We start from the raw sequence: 19,116 nt of genomic DNA on the forward strand, positions 1-19,116 counted from the left end.
GATCACTTAATTGTGACATTAATATTTCATTTTCATTCATTGTTAGTGCAATTGCTTTCCTGACAGGCACTTAGTATCTATCTGTCTGTTGACACTGCTGATTTCTATATTTCACCCATGATTTATCTACTTACTTTGGATCTCTAATAATTTTCTCTAATCAAAATACACTGTCTTGTTTTCAAGATACTTAAATACAACATTATCAAGGTCATTTTGAGAATGGCAAACATTTTACAAGAAGAAAGGAAAAAAATGTTTATCTTTTAGTGTAGTAAACCCTCTTGTGACTCAGAGATGTACTGTTTTAGCTTCTTCTTTTTTTAAGTTCATTTAAGGTTTATGGAAATAATTACAATATTTTTCTACTTTAAGACCATACCAGTTATCTCTGGACATTTCTAAATTAAAACTATACATGAGTTGAAGTACAAAACAAAATAAATTGTTATTTTCATTACATGTCATTCCAGATAGAGTACTGTATCTGACTTGAATACACGTTGCAGGCAATTGATGTATGGTTTGTGTTCTCGGTGGACATTTGAAATATTAACAATAAAATTAATATATTTAGTAAGTATACAATCGTTGGACTACAATCATGGACTCCAGTATCCCCAGTATTGATATTCCCAGTCATATACGACCAATTTAAAATTATTTCTTTTGTTGCCTTGCTATAAGCTTCCAGTGACACATACTGTACAGTACAGGCTTAGCATACTGTCGTCCTTACAGCCAGGACCTGATTTCTCTTCATTTCGAATTTGAGCTTCCTCCATCCAGACAAGATTAACAAGCTGGGCTTTTTCTTTGTCTACTCTACACTTACCTGACTTTCCACCCTTTGTCCTGTTAAGTGACTCCGGAGCCTTCTGGGAGCCATAGTCTTCTCTTAGTTTCCTTTGCCAGTCAGAGGTGATATTGTGCTTATTTGTGGCTCTGTCACTCACGGCATAACATATCCTCCTCTCCAGCATTTTCAGAATTAACAGAATAGTCAAGTACAGAAGAAGTGCACCTAGGAGCAGTTGGGTTACAGCAGCAGTTAGGAGCAGCAGATACAGTTACTGTATCTCATGTGAACACCAGCACCTGTCTCTTTGTGGAAGGTTCATCCACCTCCTGATCTTTATCTCCATTCTCCTTACACTCAGTCTCCCCAGATTGCTTCACTTTCTTTCTTTTTTTGATCGACATTTTTTTCCATTCAAGCCGTAAGTGGGTGTTGTTTTTCTTTCTTTCTAAATTTGGAGTTTTAGCATTTTGTGCTAGTATTTTGCCTTCTCTGATCTTTCCAGCCTCTTCTGCTCCTTCTGTTCCACTGTCTTCTTTGTCTCATCTGCTCTAATTATTGGAAGTCTTCTAATAAGTCTTCTCTCTCTAATTTCTCTAATTCATAGACAGATGCTTGTTTTTTTTTGTTCCTCCGCTTTTCATTCTGTAAGGACTAGTAGCTCTTCTTTCTCATTCTTGTTCATTGAGTAGTTTCTGTCTTACTTGTGTTGCCAAAACTTGAAAACCTTTCTGTTTCTGTTCTACAATAGGAGCAAAACACTTCTTATACTTTATTGCTCTCCAGCAGACAGTCGGCTAGTTTCTCCCAGGCTGGGAGTACTATGCACTTGGCTGCAATCTGCATCCACATTCTCTATTTAATATGACATTCCAGGTAGGAGGGACATCTGGCCCATTGCTACAGAAGGGTCTGAGCCCATAAAACACAGAAAAGCAGTAAACTAACAAGAGTACAGAAGTACAGGTTATTCTTCAGCAAAACTGTAAGCTTACCTTAAAGCTTAAAGCCTACCTTACTATTTACAGTTCTAAATGACTTTCTTAATTTGTCTTACTATCAGCGTGGGAAACAATTGTGCTTTCAGTCTTACAGTAACAAACATTCTTTTTTGTGTTCAACAAAAATCTTTTTACCAGTCTTTTCCTTCTTCATCAGGACTCTTATCTTTATTTCTTGAACTCATATCTAGCTTCATACTGTATTGCTGACCTATTTCCAAAGGAAAATGTATTTCAAACAGCTGTGTTTGCTTTGTCCTTCACTCGCTGATTGTGAACTGTTCCTCCTGTTGCACCCACCAGCTGACTCTTTCTGCCAAACAGTGGTGTTGTTGCAACCATTTGTAACAGTGTCAGATATTCTGTAAATCAATTGTGATTTCTCGCTACCATAGTCCAGATCACTAACTTGAAGTTGTACCCTTTGCTAAATCTGTTTCTAAGTGCTAGTTTATGAATTTTTGGACCTGCCTTCTTGCTTGCTCACATTTGTAAGGTGATTTTTTACATTTAAAAAATAAGACTTTTTTTCTGCTTACAAATAATTTTATTTAGCCTCTATATTACAGCTAAAACCTGTAGAAACAGTGACTGGATTTTGTTAAACCAAGACCATGACAGCACAGCATATAAAATAAATACAGTAGGTGTACTATACTGTATACACCATTCAGAAATGTCAGGGATTGCCAAGGGTTAAATATTAAGATATTGGAACAGCTGTCTTTTCTTAGTTATATCCGTGAAAATGTATATTTTTCAGTTTTGAAATACTGTTAAATCAACTACTACAAAGCTAACAAGGTGTATTTTGTTTAAAATGAAGGTTGAGGATTTTGTGTGGAAGAAACAAAGTGCTGTTCTTGCCTACGGATTTCCAATAAACTCAACCATTACACTGACAAAATAATATTCAGGTTAGATGCTGGCTTTTAGATTGACAGATTTTATAGTTCTGATACACACAGCATTTTGTGTTTTTATTATGAAAGAACTGATGTTCAAATGAACAGATTTAAAATCATGATAAAATATTTCTGTGATGTTTCTATGAAGACAGTCATGGTATTGTAATGTTGTAGGGCATGTTCTGCAAGATTGGTACAGTATACTGTAGGATCTATCTGTGTATCATGAAACTGAGTGCCACAGGAGCCACCAAACACTTAACAACAGCTCTTTTAAAGTATCAGAAGTTTCTTCTCAAGATCTGGCGTTCTTTTAAAGTGTTCTAATTGGCTTACAAAACATGTCCTAATGTTATTCCAAGTGATGTACTGTATCTGCACTAGCACTATGATTAGCGGTCTGCAAATTAAAATCCTTTGGTACTGGATAACGTCTACTGAATTTAGTCAGTACTTTCCCTGTGGTACACTCTATCCTTGGAGAACAGGTATAGTCCAGCCCTTACTGTTATAAAATGTTTTGCGCACCTAAATACTGTAGCATTGTCCTAATGTCTTTAAAGAGTCTTCTAAGGGGTACTGCAAAAGATCTCACTTACAGTATTTAAAATGTAAGATGTCTTCACAAAATCAATGTGATGTGTGATTTTGCGCTCCAGACATTTATTTAAACACACAGTGCTCACGAATGGTTGCTGTCTCATAGATGATGAGGGAAAGAGTGGGTAACCACTGGAATACGTTAATGTTATCAAGCAATAGGAAATCAATTAATTACAATGGCTGTTTTTTATAGAATGCAATAAAACATTTTACAGCCCTTAATTGTGCAACCACAATCATAAATTTATAGCTGAAGAACATTTTAGCTTTTCCCTAATACTAAAGAAATACAGACGGTTGTGTACATTTGCATTTCTACTTAATTACAGAACGTTGAAAAGAAATCAAGCAATCAATTGCAAATAAGAATAGGAGGCTCAAGTCTTTTGCTTGGCCCCAAGTAAAATCGATAATCTCTGAGTGCAAATATTGATTGAAATGAATATTACTCTTGTTTCCCTCTAATGTAATATCCTTACTCTAATGGCTCTTTGCATGCATAAACACACAATGTCTGCCTTCACTGTAAAGATTGTTCAGTGATATTTGGAAGAAATATTGGTTACCAGTAAAAAAAAAAGATTGTTCAAATGTTCTTCAAACACTGCAGAACATGTTCAACCTGTAATGAATCTCTGGCTTCAGACATGGTAACAGATATGAGGGACTGTGTGGTGACCAGGTATTTTAACCAGCAATTGATCATTTTCACAGCACTTCTTTATATTACATTTAATATATTTAATATGCTTTATACATACAGTATGCCTTAAACCCATATGTAAGGATAATATTTATTATGGTATTTATTGACAGCAAATAACCAGAAACAAATATTTTACTGCAAAATTATTTTAGGAACATACAGTAGCAAAAGCTCAGACCTGTACAACGTTTTCTTTTCTTTACAGGGGTCAAGTTATGTAACTGACCAGTGGTGGAGAGAAGGTTAATAAATTAAACTGAACTGGGTTTGAATGAGTGAACTGGTTTTTGCTTATAGTATGTAATAGAGAGTACTAAACAAGCAGGTGACTGGTCAATTAGAGAGGGCATGTGCGGTCAGTAACAAGCTATCAGCAATGTTATTGAACCGAATACCCTTGCTTATTTTAAGAAACTGATTGATCAATTACTGTAGTACTAGTGAATCAAATGGATAATATAGGCTGAATGACCTCCAGTCCTTTGTAACTCTTCTTATGTAAAAACTACCTCTGTAATTAATAAGAAACAAGCTTTTACAGACTCCAGTTCTAAATACAGAATTCTATGGAAGACAAAAGGTATAGCACTGCTTAGATGGAGAGGAAAAGACCGCCTAAATTTCTGTCTATAATTATGGGTTATATTATAAAAGATATGTCATAATATACAGTAAATAGCAATAAGAATGCCCAGATAGATACATAATAACTCTTAAACCCAAAATGTACCCAAAGGATTGCATTTAAGAAGCGTATCTGGTTAAACATGACGTTTTGGTTACCTCAACATACAACTTATGTAATATTCATACAGTACTTTTGTGGACATTTTATTTACAGACAGCAATCCCATTGGTCCTGAGGGATCATATCATTTAGAGGTGCTTGCTCAGAAAGCAGGTGGAGTGCTGTAGTCCAATTGGTAGACTGCATCTTGTGTCTGTTATTGCCTTACTATAACTGGGATTCTCCAAAAGGCAGCATGCAACTCTTGCGTTTCAGTTAGTTGTGTAAGGACCTGGAGCTTGTACGCTTTTAGTGTTATCAGCAAGAGATTCATCACCCTGTCTCAATGCATCAATGCTGGCTCTCTTGAAGGCACCATTGAGCTCACAGTGTGTAAAATAGAGAAGGGTTGTGACAAGTGTGAAGAAAGAATATATAGTCATTCCCCCCTGTGTAAGATGTAGAGATCAAGCTGATTAATAGACTGGTGATTCTAAATTGGTAGGGCATATAAACATGGTAGTTCCAAACTTTTCAATATACTGTACATATACAGTACCTGGGCTGAGCTGCAGCTGCAATTTATTGCATTATTGTCCTGATCAAACAAATACTTCATCAACTCTGGAATAAATTAAGTGTGAAGCAGAAAGGGATGTGCAAGATCCGTCATTTATAAAATTATGTGTAACATTTATTTGGTTCACGAATTGGTTATTTAGCTCCTGCCTCAGCTAAAAGACAGCAACAGCCTTGCGTTCAATTACTCTAATTTACTGTTGTTGTCTGATTAACACGCATGATGTCATAAGGGTTAAAATAGAATCTCCTTTGGGACTGCAATCATTCAGTGAAGTAAAATTGTAACTCAGAATTTAACAAACCATCATTTGACAGAGTGTTTAAAGTTGAAAAAAATGTCTACATGTTCCTGGAACCATCCTTACACACTGTATGTTTTGGTTTTGCTCAAGCTTTTCTCTCATGCCATGCTCACCTGTTTCTTTCCAATTAGTGTTTGTTTACTTTTCTGTGTTTTATTGCGCTTGCTGTGGCATGTAATGTGCAATTAAATGAATTTTAAAACTGTTTTAATTTCAGGTTCCCTGATCTGGAAGTATAACCTACTATGAATCAGATGACACTTGGGATTTTACAGGAGAGCAGCATTATTCTTATACTTAACTTTCTGAAGGCCTACAGTACTACAAGGTATGAAATGCATGTCCCCCTCCATTCCGATGAAAAGATTAATTACAACAACACAGACGCCTGCTTAAATATCTGACACAGTTTTATACAAGGTTCCCAGCAAAGCAAGAAATAATAAATTTGCTTTTTCTTGGAAACAGCAGTATACAGTAAGTTGCTCTTTTGAAGTTGTTATTTTCTAACAACAAAAACAAAAAAAGCGACAGTAATATTCTAAAGGAAAGGCAAAAAAGGGATCAATGAAAATGCTTGCTTACTGTTAAACTACAATTTTAGGTCCAAAACCAATATTCAATGATGTCCATGATTGAATAATTTTTTTTTGTGGATCTTGTTGGGGGTAGCTGCTTCATTTTCCTTGCAGTTACATGTATTTATTATTTCATAGGATTACACTTTAATACAAAGTTCTGCATGTTAGTTGCACATCTGTTTGTGCTGTAAGATTTACATTTCTCACCTAAAGCATTTTTAAAGGGCATGTGTGACACTGAATTTCTCAAATGAGTCAAATGTGTCATCCCAAAACATTTGAATACATTGCTTTTAAATGTCACCTATTTTTTTTTCTCAACACAATAACAACAGAGGCAAAGAATGCTAATTTAATTTTCATGGAATGTTTCCAAAGTTATAAAGTGAAAGGCAGTGTAGGACACATAAAAGATTTGAGTTAATGTGTTGATGTTGGTGGATAGAGTTTCATTGTACATTGGAGAGAATAGGAAATAAGAAATACAGAAATAAGACTGCAGCAGTTATTGCCTGCTGTCTGTGCCCTTGCAGATCTCTAGTTTCTTAATATCTCAATAATATCTTAATGCTCCAGACAAGCGTCTGTGGGCACTACCCATATAAAATATCAGCATCTGGGTTGAATCTTCACCATATTATTTTTGCAGCTTTGTACAATTCATGCACTAGAGACTGGAGGGGAAAAATGCATAATTTCACAGCTTGAGCCCTTCATTATTTTCAGAAGCTCTGGGTTATGATGCCCAATGGCACATTTTCCCAGCAGAAATAAAGCTTGTTCCAAACTTATATATATATAGAAAGTAAAATAAAACTGAAGGAAGAACTTTGGATTATGTTTTTATTACAGTACAAGCAATAAGAAATGTGAGTGTGTTGAGGATTGAAATATAAGAGAATTTTATTGTGGATGTTTTGCTTAAGATATAGTGGGATCAAACAGGATATATACAGTAGTAGGTACAAAAAAGATGAATGTCCCTGAACATTCCATTAATTGATACTTTAATATTCTCAACTGTAATGGAGTTCAAGGACAGGAAGAATATAGAGAATTCACCAGTAAATACAGTGGTTTGTTTAGATACAGGGCAAAGTGATCACTAATTAAGTTAATTTAATTTATTTTGTTTTCTATTAGTCAACCATACTGTTCATTTGTCATTTCATGCTTAAACATTAGCTTAAAATTAGAGAGAGGAATTATCTGAGAATGTATGGTGGAGTGTTTTTTGCCAGCTGTTGGTACTAAGGAGGCATGCTTTAACAGGCCCAAAACAGCTGTCTACAAATTAGCACAACTAATCAGTTTTCAGCAATACTTGTGAACCAAGATTTGTACAATATTAGGGTTTAACATGTTTTTACTGAAGCCCATAGAAAGTCATGATTAGACCATTAAAATAGCATCTGCCATCCTAATTTCTTTTTAATTCAGCAAGAACTTCATTCTGTTTTGTGACAATGAATGTGACACTTTAATTAAGCCATGGATGGAAATGGTATCTATTCAACTATATAATGCAGTTAACGGTTGTTCAATAGGACAAAGGCTGAAAAACAGTGCCTAGAATTTACTTAAAATAAAAACATGTGATTGTATATAGACTATAACCCTAATGACCACTTGTAGGAAAATAACAGGATGATTAGCAGGATGTGACACTGTTTTCTACTCTGTTTACTGTTTAAGTGCTGTTTTAAAGATGCCACATGCATAACTGTTAATTATGCAAAACACTACTTAAAGTGAAAAAGAACATGACAGTTACTTGATTTCATCATGGAAGAGAGGTTTGCCCTCAGTAGCTCATTTTAGGAATAATGAAAAAAATAATTTAAGGAGAAGAAGTTTCTACATCCTTCCCAAAGCAAATCAATAATCTTCAAAGTAAACCACATCCAAATTATCCAGTGATTAGAATTATGTTAACAAAACAGTTATGCAATTGTTGATTTTTTCCATTGAATTAGTTAGCTTTCCAGAAAGAATAATATGTTTTCACTGAAGTTTCAAATTTTCTTTCCAGATAATTCACAGCCACTCTGTGAAATCCCACCAGTGCAATTCTGGTGTGTGGTAATGGGATTCAGTTTCTCATTTAATATTCTCTTAAAAACACTCATTCTTTGTGTTTATATTTTAATTTTAAGTGTTTTTGGATAAGAGAACCTGAAGTATTGCATTCAATCGTATTTTTTTTTCAGTTCAGTACATTCTAAAAGTGCATAAAAACACACTGAATTGAAATGTTTCAATTTCAATGAAAAACTGGAATCCATGTAGTGACATGCTGGAGAAGTGTAAGAATCAGCAGGGAATAATAAGCACAAAATGATGTAAATGTCTATCAGATATGGCACATCTAGGAATATTTTAAATATTAAAATTTTTAAAGTACTGTATAAGGAGTGTTTATTGGCCATACAGTACATTTCTGCAAACATCCTTGTAGAGAACATATTGTACTGCAACAGAGGATGCTGAGAATTTCTCACATACTTTCAGCAAATTGGTTCTCCTATTTAAAAAAAAGCTTCTTAAAATGAGTTTAATAAAAATAGCAACTGAAAATGAAAGAAAAGTACATTCTAAGCAATATAATCCGGAGAACTATCATCTTTGAGTAAACAAAATACTTCCTTTTAAAATGATTGGAAAAAAGAGAAATGGTACAGTAGTTGCCCAATTACAGTAATTACTGTAACTACAGTACATCAGTAAAATGTTTCTGATGATTATCCCATAACTGCACATATTGCCAGCAAAATGAAACTCTGCAGGCATTATGAAATGCTATTAATAAAAATAAAACATGAGGATATCAATCCTATCATTCAGAAATATCTGTTGAAGTAAAATGAATTATTCATATAATTCATATAATTCTTAAGAGAAGTAATTATTAAACATAATTTAGGTGAATATGAACAGTTGTAAACAATTAGAAAATATCAAAGTGAGTTTTAGTTTGGAACATACTGTAGACCTTTTTTCGTTCTAGGGCTAAAAGGGAAACTTTTTATTGTAGTACTGTTTGAGCTGTTCAAACACTAAATGAAATATTGGTATTGTATAATCTTCTTATCTTCCTTTTAAGTTTACCCTGCCAAGCCTTATAGTACATCAGTATTGCCAGCAACCATATCACCCTGCAACTCACAACTTGCGACCCACTGAAGCTAAGCAGGTGTGAGCCTGGTCAGTACTGTACCTGGATGGGAGACCTCCTGGGAAAAACTAAGGTTGCTGCTGGAAGAGGTGTGGGGCCAGCAGGGGGCGCTCACCCTGCGGTCCATGTGGGTCCTAATGCCCCAGTATAGTGATGGGGACACTATACTGTAAACAGGCGCCGTCCTTCGGATGAGATGTAAAACCGAGGTCCTGACTCTCTGTGGTCATTAAAAATCCCAGGGTGTTTCTCAAAAAGAGTAGGGGTATAACCCCGGCATCCTTGCTAAACTTCCCATTGGCCCTTACCAATCATGGCCTCCTAATAATCCCCATCTATGAATTGGCTTCATTACTCTGCTCTCCTCCCCACTGATAGCTGATGTGTGGTGAGCGTTCTGGTGCATTATGGCTGCCGTCGCATCATCCAGGTGGATGCGGTGGTGGAGGGGAGTCCCCATTACCTGTAAAGCGCTTTGAGTGGAGTGTCCAGAAAAGTGCTATATAAGTGTAAGCAATTATTATTATTATTATTATATTGAAATCACCTTTCCCCCCCAAAAGATACTATCCACAATCAAAAAAAAGTGAGCATTATGAAATGCTTTCAGAAAAGAATTGCAGAAACATTTCAAAAGAAAAATAAATGTAAAGAAAATTTAAAAATGGTTTACTCATTAACAAAATGTTGATAACTGATAATAGAAAACACAAAATAATACTTTGGTGCAAATGGTGAAGATTACGTACTGTAAATGCTCACATGTGTATACTGTATGAATTAAGGTAGCAGAGGAACAAAACTAAAATTCATGCAAAAAAATAGTTTGCCGATTTTGTAAAAAGAAAGAAGTAGCAATTGAAGAGTCTAACAATTAAAAACCAAAAAGAAAACTTTGCAAATTAAGAAAAACAACAGGTGTAGTGGAGAAACATTTCTTATATCAATTGTTGCATACAGTAGTCATTTTAGCTGAAGTTATACAGTAAGCTTCTCATAACTTTAGAATTTATTTTTATTAGTCTCATTTATAATTATGACCAAGCTTTCACTGCTCGAAATACAGATATACAATATTTACTGCTGATTGGAAGTTCATAAAGTCCATTCTGTATTAGCCATGTATTTCTCATATACTGTACTTTCTTGTGACCCAAGTTCACTCTTAACTAAACACATAGGCACACTGTTTCATGTTACTCTGGTATGCCTTAGATACTGTACTGATATTTACAACAAGCTGGGCAGCGGTAGACATTAGTACACATTGTAATACTTCACCAATATGTAGTGTTGAACAGCAGTGGCTGGAGAAAAACAACATGCAGCACTTTGAGATATTTTTTTAAAGTGTGCATTGAATCATAGTCTGCTTAGTGCTATAGTTCTTCTGTTTTTATGTGATCTAATAGCAGCAACAGCAAATCAGGAAACAGCCCTATAGTATTATTTAAAGGATGTACTACTTTCTTATAACTTAACTGTCCTAAAACATCCCATAATGAAACCACTTTTTAGAAGCAGTGCTTTGCCTTCTGTATATTCAGTAATTAGTTAGATCTGAAGGTAATTTAAAGGATGAAATATATACAGTGGAGTGTACTGTATTTGGAGTGACTCACCTACCTGAGGAAATGGTAGTCTAGCCATGAGGATAAGGCTGTCCAACCTCTTCCCTCCTTTCACTATTTTGAGGATTAAACTAGTTAACTATAGATGGGGAGATGCGGGTGGGGTATGAGGAAGATATGTAAAGGAAAGACCTGAAAGCAAGACCTACAGTATATATACAGGCGATTAGAGATGTGCAAAATTAGGATCTAACCTTCCACCCAAACTTGTGTTATAAGCTACTACAGAATATAAATGTGTCATTATCTACAGTATACAGCTGGATGTTAACCTGCAGGGCATTTGCCTGCTGCAGCTCCTACAGTGCCTAGAGACCAGCTACAGGGTCTTCAGCCAGGGGACCACCATTCATCGATGTTTTGTCCCTTATCCCCATGCATGCCATAGTGGTGGGGCAGTGACAGGGACCTCTCCCTGCCACCCCCTGCAGCTGGCCTCTCTCTAATTAGGAGTTTTTGACCCCCAACTCCTATCTCTTCTCCCCAGCCATAGCCAGAAACTTCTTTTTTCCACCTCTTCCACTAGATCCTTTGCTGGCCTCTTTAGTGTTGTGCCAGTCACTACCACATCACTAAGGAGGCGTAAAATTGATGTGCTTATAAAACCTCGGCATCGCACTTCCACAGGGTAGATGAGGGATCTCCAACCACATTCTGCTGTGAGCTCAGAGTACCCCAGCCACTTCCTGTCATTCTGTATGCAGCTTCCATCCCTTCTTCCCATGGGACTGTCAGTTCTATGAGAAGTACGATATTGGTCTCTTCTGCCTACACCACTATATCAGGACACTGCAGATTTCCCTAGGGAATTAGAGCTGTCTGCCAAGGTCCTCCAAGTTTATAAATATAAAATAGGAACCTTGTATAAGCAATTTAAGATTGTTCTGTGCTTTTCTGTGATATACAGTATGCTATAAGGTGGAAAATAATTTGTATAACAGACTCAAGTAACATATCAGTACCTACTGTATATAAACACACAATCCTAATGATTGCAAATAATGTACTTTATATGGAGTTTATTGTGTATGAGGAATTTTTTTCATGTAAAATAATGTACTTGTCACAAACAGTTCCCTAACTCATACCATACCGCTGAAGGTAACGAATGTACTACTAGATCACAACATGAGGGTTACTGTCTTTCTCTCGCAGATATTGAACATGTTTCAGGATTATCCACCACAGGAATATTCACTGAAACTTCATATTTTGAAGGAGAATGTTATGGAATCTTATGGACAAAATCGTAACTTTACATAAAGTTATATATTCACTCACAGGTATTGAACATGTTTCAGGATTATCCACCACAGGAATATTCACTGAAATTTCATATTTTGAAGGAGACTTTTATGGAATCGTATGGACCCTTAAATCACAACTTTACATAAAGTTATATACTGTACTCACTCACCTTTTTCTTTTCAAGTTTGTCCATTTTCATACCAGTCAAAGTGTTTTTATAAAAAAAATCAAACTGTTTAAAAATAATACCAACTAGCTATTCGTTGAGTGATTCTATTCACTGATTTTGGCATTTGTAAGCATTATTTTACCTTGAAGGTTCTATAATCTCCATAAATAATTAATTGTTAAAACCCTGGGGGACAAATACATGGATCTTAATTAACTTATGTGTTTAACACTGTCATATTTACAATCCTACAAAATTGAAACTATATTGTTTTTATTACACATTTATCACATATAAGTCTTGATGTACCTCCCAATTTTCACCACAGAATTATTTTCTCACATTCTATGTGCTTTTTGACAAGTGTGAAACTAGCACATAATTATTTTTCTCCTTTTTTATTGTATTGCATTGTATTTCCCTTTTCACTCACCTTCTTTCCATTAGCAGGTACACAGTATGTTTTAGCTTCCATTAGCTCCTGCTGTGAATGATTGGAATTGGAACAATATTGAACTTTCTCACTCACAGCATATGCTTGGATCCACTTCCCCAGTTAGTTTGCCCAAAATCTACTTAGGAATAGTTGCTTATTCTTCCATTATCAGAAAGGTAATTTTCTTTATGAATGTTATTGTAAGGTTCTTATAGAAGGACAGGCTCAAGGCAGGACAGAGATCACATATTGCGACATGTGTTCACTTGTTAGCTTTCTTATGGGCTTATGAACATACAGTTTATCCATTATCTAACTGCATTTAAGGTCGTGGGGGAGCCGGCAACTATCCTAGTAAGCAATAGGCACAAGGCAGAATATACCCTGGATGGGAAATCCAGTGCATTGCCAAGCTCACACAGACACTAACACACACACACAGTCACACCAGGGCCAATTTTCCCAGAATCCAATGAACCTACCAGTACAGTATGTCTTTGAACTGTGAGAGTTACTGGAGGAAACCCAAGGAAAACGGGGAGAACATATGCAAACAGTACCACAGGAATTGAATCCAGGTCTACCGTGCCACCCAGTGTTTATGAACATGTTACACATATTCTCATAGATTCACCCAAGGTCAGAATTTAATCTAGGTCAGTATTTGTAACCACTACATTGCTGTGCCACTCAATAGCTGTTTATCAGTTTTTTAAATAAAAAAAGAATAATCTAAACTGTTGGGAATCCTTCTTTGGGTGTGTAAGTTAGCAGAAGGAGAGAGCAGAAATACAAGCAAAGGGGTGGTGCAGGGAAGACAGAAGAAAATAGTGAAACAAGGTTAAAGAGACGGAAAGCTTCAGGGAAAATGTAAACTAGCATAAATTATAAATAAACTGCAGAATAGAGAGATTTAAAATAGTAGTTCATCACTGAGTTCTGTGAGACTGTGTGAACCAAGACTAAGGATAATTTTGGCTACCATTATCTTTCTAGTACAAGAGCCTTTGAATGCCTTTGTAAGGACACAGACAGAAAGGTTAGTGACTTTACGCCCAGGAGAGTTAAAATACAAACTGTTAGCTAGAAGAAATCTTTGATCTGCCCTGATATGTTTTCACGAAAACGACTGGCCATACTGTATTTCTTCATGTTTTGCTGACTGGGCATTTTCTGGACATTGGGTCAACGTGTAATGGATGGTTGAGTCTTGTTGGATATGTCTGCAGGTGAAACAAAGACGTCTGTTTCAGCTCAACAAATCTGCCAGATGTGGACATTTAAAGGAACTGTGGACAAGAAGGCTGTGTCACTAGTGTGAGATGATTGGTGGGTCTGAAAAAGAGCTAAAAGGTGAAGGATGATTCTTTAAAGTGGAGAAATGTGTTTGATGACCTAATGATGAAATATTTTTTGGTTTGCCATAACAAAATATTTTATTGTTATTTGCAGTTATTACTGACATTTACCATCTTCAACCTGAATTAAGCTTTTAATTTGGTTCTTCGGGTTTTGATTAGAGATGTACACCATAAAATTGTATATACATAATTGATAACAGTACAAATAAGATTATAATAAGACATATGGCACAACATTGGAAAGGGCGGAAGAATAATTTTGCAATGTACTGCAATGAATCAAAAGAAACATCACTTTTAACTATTTACTCACATATAGCACTTACACTGATATTTAATTGAATGGTATTGACACTATTAAATTTATTGTGATCTGTTGAAAACAACATAAGCTATATATCTTCAACATGTTCTTTGCATCGCGTTGCATATTCCCAATTGGGAATTCTATTTCAATAATTCATAGATCTTGGACAAGTATGAATGTATGAGTATTTCCAATAGTCTCTGAGACCTAGAAGTCACATGTGATTCCAGTTCGTCCCACAAATGTTCAATGGGGCACAATTGTATCTAGTATGACATTAACATCACATTCCCATTTTGTGAGGAAGATGTTGTCACACAAGCAACATGAGAATGTTTCCTGAACCTGAATAATGTAGGACTGTGTTTTCAGGCTGCCATTGATCACTACATGTGGAGTTCTATTGTGACTAGATTCTCCTGTCCAGACCAGCACATTTGGTCCTCTACATCTTTTTTCCTGAGACTTGGCCTTGCACATCTTGATCTATCATTAATGGATTCTGTCTATAACATCTTGCCAGGTTAGAAATTGCTGTCTGTAAACACTCCAGATGGTGAATAACATTGCACAGACGCAGTCTAATCTCCAGCAAATCAGTGGCACAAGGATGTTTTTCTCTTGATAAGCATGATATATTGCTTCTTTTTATGCATTTTTCTTCCTTCGCTTACACAAGCCTTGAAATTCAGGTTATATCACCTCATCACTTCTGCCTGGAACTTGATTGCACAAATGAGAAAATTAGAAAAAAAAGCTTTTTCATACTGTAGGTTACTGTGTATCAAAATTCCCTTCTTCAGCTGTAGGAAAAAAAAGTTTTTTTGCAGGAATGTCAATAATTCTTTTGGAAATTATATATAAATTATGTAAGGTACTGTATTTTGGGTTGTGGTCTAATAAGCAATAACTTCATGATGAGACAAAATAATAAATAAAAATATTAAAAAGAAGTTCAAAGGAGGTCACGCCTTATTCTTTCCCCAGTTACTATACAGTACCTACTCAAATTTCACGTCTTACTTGCTTGTGCATGTTTTATTTTCACATTTAGCTTTTTCTCTCACCAGAAAAAAAAATCTTACTCGCTATTTTCCATGGCTCCTCTTTTTTTCTTCACCCTGCTCAAAGAATACCAAACACCTCCAACATATCAGTGAGCCATGAAGCTGTAGCCGATTTGAAAGTGGAACCAAACTGAAAGTAATAAAAAGACCTAACCGTGGCCTCTTTTTCTTCTGTTTGATGAAAGAGAAACCAACAGTCCATCATTTCCACTGTCTCTGTCAGCCATGGAACTCCAGGTGAATTAAAAGTGAAATCTAAGCCGAAAGTCTATCTTTCTCACAAGTGCCCCCAGTGAGCTGTCTTGGTGAGCTGTCTTGTTCCACCGGCCTTCATCTATCCCTATGCAGATTCAGCAATCTCAGCTTTTTAACAGGCAAATAATAATAATAATTGCATACACTTATATAGTGCTTTTCTGGACTTTCCGCTCAAAGTGCTTTACAGGTAATGGGGACCCCTCCACCACCACCAATGCACAGCATCCACCTGGATGATGCAACAGCAGCCATAGTGCACCAGAACGCTTACCACGCATCAATGGGGAAGAGAGCAGAGTTCTTAGATAGGGATTATAAGGAGGCCATGATTGATAAGGGCCAATGGGAAATTTGGCCAGAACAAATTCTTTTCAAGAAACGCCCTGGGATTTTTAATGACCACAGAGAGTCAGGACCTCGGTTTTACGTCTCATCGTATACGTTTACAGTATAGTGTCCACATCACTATACTGGGGCATAAGGACCCACATGGACCGCAGGGTGAGTGCCCCCTGCTGGCGCCACTAACACCTCTTCCAGCAGCAACCTTAGTTTTTCCCAGGAGGTCTCCCATCCAGGTACTGCCCAGGCTCACACCTGCTTAGCTTCTGTGGGTTGCCAGTTGTGAGTTGCAGAGTGATATGGCTGCTGGCTATCCAGCAAATCCAGTTTCAGTCCTGCATCTTTTTCTAAGTGCATATTTCTAAGAAAAGCTTTCTACTGTAGTCCAACCTCCTTCTGCCTTTTCCAGGTTTCCAGTTTCCAGGCTCCCTTATTTATTTCTCATCTTGTCTTGTTGACACTTCCACAGAGCTCCAGCATAGCTGTAACCCTGGGGTCTTCTTTTGCCCCGCCGATTATGTCCATCTTTTATTTCTCTCACCCCTACATTATTCTTGCCGAAAGTGAAGAGTATAATAATGATAAAAATGCATTTTGTTTTACTTGATATTACTATGTTAATCTAAACTATTATACAGTATATACTGTATTACTACTGTATTACAGTATATACAGTACTGTATATTGTATGCTCTACTGCATTTGCTTTGCAGTAAAGCACCTTACTTTACAATGGTGTGTGGCTTCTTCTTCTTTCTACATTGTGAAAAGAAACCAAATTCCTCACAGCTCTTCAATTTCAGAGAAAAAAAAGATTTCTTGAAAGACTTGCAAGGTCATGTGGTTTCTCCTAAACATAACATAGAAAAGTAGGGGAAAAAGGACTGGTGACTCACCTGTAAAAGATGCTGAAAGGAGTCTGAAGTTGCCTTTTCTCTCACAAACTTGAAAACATGTCTTTTCAGACTCTCCTGCTGCACTTTCTACAGAAAGCAATTGGCTTGTTGGAGTCTTTAATTGCAACCAATTTTTAAAACAAATAGGTCATATTCCCTGTTACTCAATCTACTGTAGTTTGCAGGCTTCCCGCTTCATCAAAGATTCAAGACCTCTGCACCAGTTCTACACCTTTTCAGAAGTCATAGTCCAGTTTCTTTTCTTTTGTACTGTATGCTGCTTCTTCTTTGATCACTTCTCCAGAGCTTCGCTCTTTGAAATTTCCATTCATTTATTACTTCAAATCCCTCTGTAAACAGCCTTTTAAAACCTCCCTGTTTCAATTACCATTTCTACTCATCATGGATAGCCATCTCCTCCAGCCGTGAGAGTGGGTCATTAGCGATTTGCCACTGATTCCTACACCACTCCTTAAAGAGCTAAGTCAGCTTCTGCATGGCACTTTCTGGCCATTTCTTTGATTAGAACAGTTCTCTTTTCTGCACATCAAGGAATTCACATAACAGACCCAATAAAGCTTGCCATTCAAAACATGCATTTGTCTCTACTTTAATTACAGTAGGTTCTGACCAAACTGCTGATGTGATTTTGAATTACTTTTACTCCTCCTGAGTTATTTTAAATCTCTCTGATTATCCAGATGATGATGTCACGTAATATAGCTGAACTGTCTTATTATGTATTGCCCTGTTGTTTCTGTTTTCATGAAAGCACTGGGATAGTTCCAATGATAAAAAATGTAGCAATAATTAACAGGTTTCTTTGATGCTTCCTTCATGTTTCTTTCAGGCATATGTTGTGTACAGTGTATGCTGGTTAATTATGTTCAAATGAAGTGTCACAGTATTAAGATATTTTTTCTTAATGAAAAATGTGTCTGATACAAAAAGTGTACACATATAGACATTTAATTTTCATTTAGTGAAAGCTGCAGATATACCCTGCAAATAATGGTGAAGCTGTGAATTTAAGCTGAGTAAAACAGCAAGAAATATGTTTTTGCTTTTAGTGCGATGATTACTGTGCAGTTCATACTGTTGGTATGAATCAGAACATTACCATCCTGATGTTTATACTTTTTATTATTTTTGTTTTGTATTTGAAATTATCTCAATGCCCAGAGTATGCAAAAATCCATACACTTTTTATTTTATTGAATCTTTGTTTCTCATCTTTGAGCCCAGGAATAAAAAAAAACTATGGATTAATTCTACCATTACTACAGTTGAAACTGTTATATGGACTCAGGTGGTAATTATGAAGTGAAAATATATTGTGTAATTATAATGTTGTTGCCGTACAGTAGATAAGCAACAGGCGAGCTAGTATTTACAAGGCCACCTGTCATTCAGTGCCAGTTACCATGGTAATAATTCCACAGGAATCTTGTAGCACCTGAATCAATTATCAACCACCATGCTTGCCTCAGGTGGTTCAAGACTACATAAACCATGATCTTGCAGTAATCAGAAATTCTATCATATAGTACGCTGCGCTTCAGGCTTCACCCCAAGTTCTCATGTTCCCAATTTCCCAATTCATCGCTGTGTTTGCTTCCTGGGTTCTGGATATTTGCTTCATTCTCTGAATTCTCCTTTGGTGCTACATACAGTACTTTGTGTCTCAGATTTTAACTTTGCTTGCCTGTTTAATGCTCTGAGTTTGCTGGACCATGCTTGCCTTCATTGCACCTGCCTGTATTCAATTCCAGCTGCAAACACTGCGCTGCCTGCTTACAGCACTTTCTTGTTTACCAGTGTCACTGCATTGGTATCTCCAGCAATGACCTTTTACAGTAATAATTTTGTTTCTTTAAATAAGACCAAGATAAGTTATGTTTTTGTTTTATTGGAGAACATGATTTTAAGGGAGCGTGGATAACACACAGTAGTTTACCTTTTTTATTCAATAAATGAGAAACATGGAGAAGATGCTTCTATAATGAAGAAGTACATA

General features: G+C 36.2%; 1 protein-coding gene across 5 annotated transcripts in view; it reads left to right on the forward strand.

The window, feature by feature from the left end:
- The window catches only part of LOC148677792 (leucine-rich repeat and immunoglobulin-like domain-containing nogo receptor-interacting protein 2), a 504,064-nt gene that overhangs the window by 180,792 nt on the left and 304,156 nt on the right, over positions 1-19,116 (forward strand). For all 5 annotated transcript variants that reach the window (XM_088626241.1, XM_088626224.1, XM_088626215.1 and 2 more), the window contains exon 3: positions 5,846-5,956. The gene's annotated coding sequence lies outside the window, so the exon portion shown is untranslated. The remainder of the gene's footprint in view (positions 1-5,845; positions 5,957-19,116) is intronic.

The sequence above is a fragment of the Lepisosteus platostomus genome, chromosome 1 (genome assembly GCF_059453375.1).
Source record: "Lepisosteus platostomus isolate fLepPlt1 chromosome 1, fLepPlt1.hap1, whole genome shotgun sequence".
In the NCBI taxonomy this organism is placed as follows: Eukaryota; Metazoa; Chordata; class Actinopteri; order Semionotiformes; family Lepisosteidae; genus Lepisosteus; species Lepisosteus platostomus.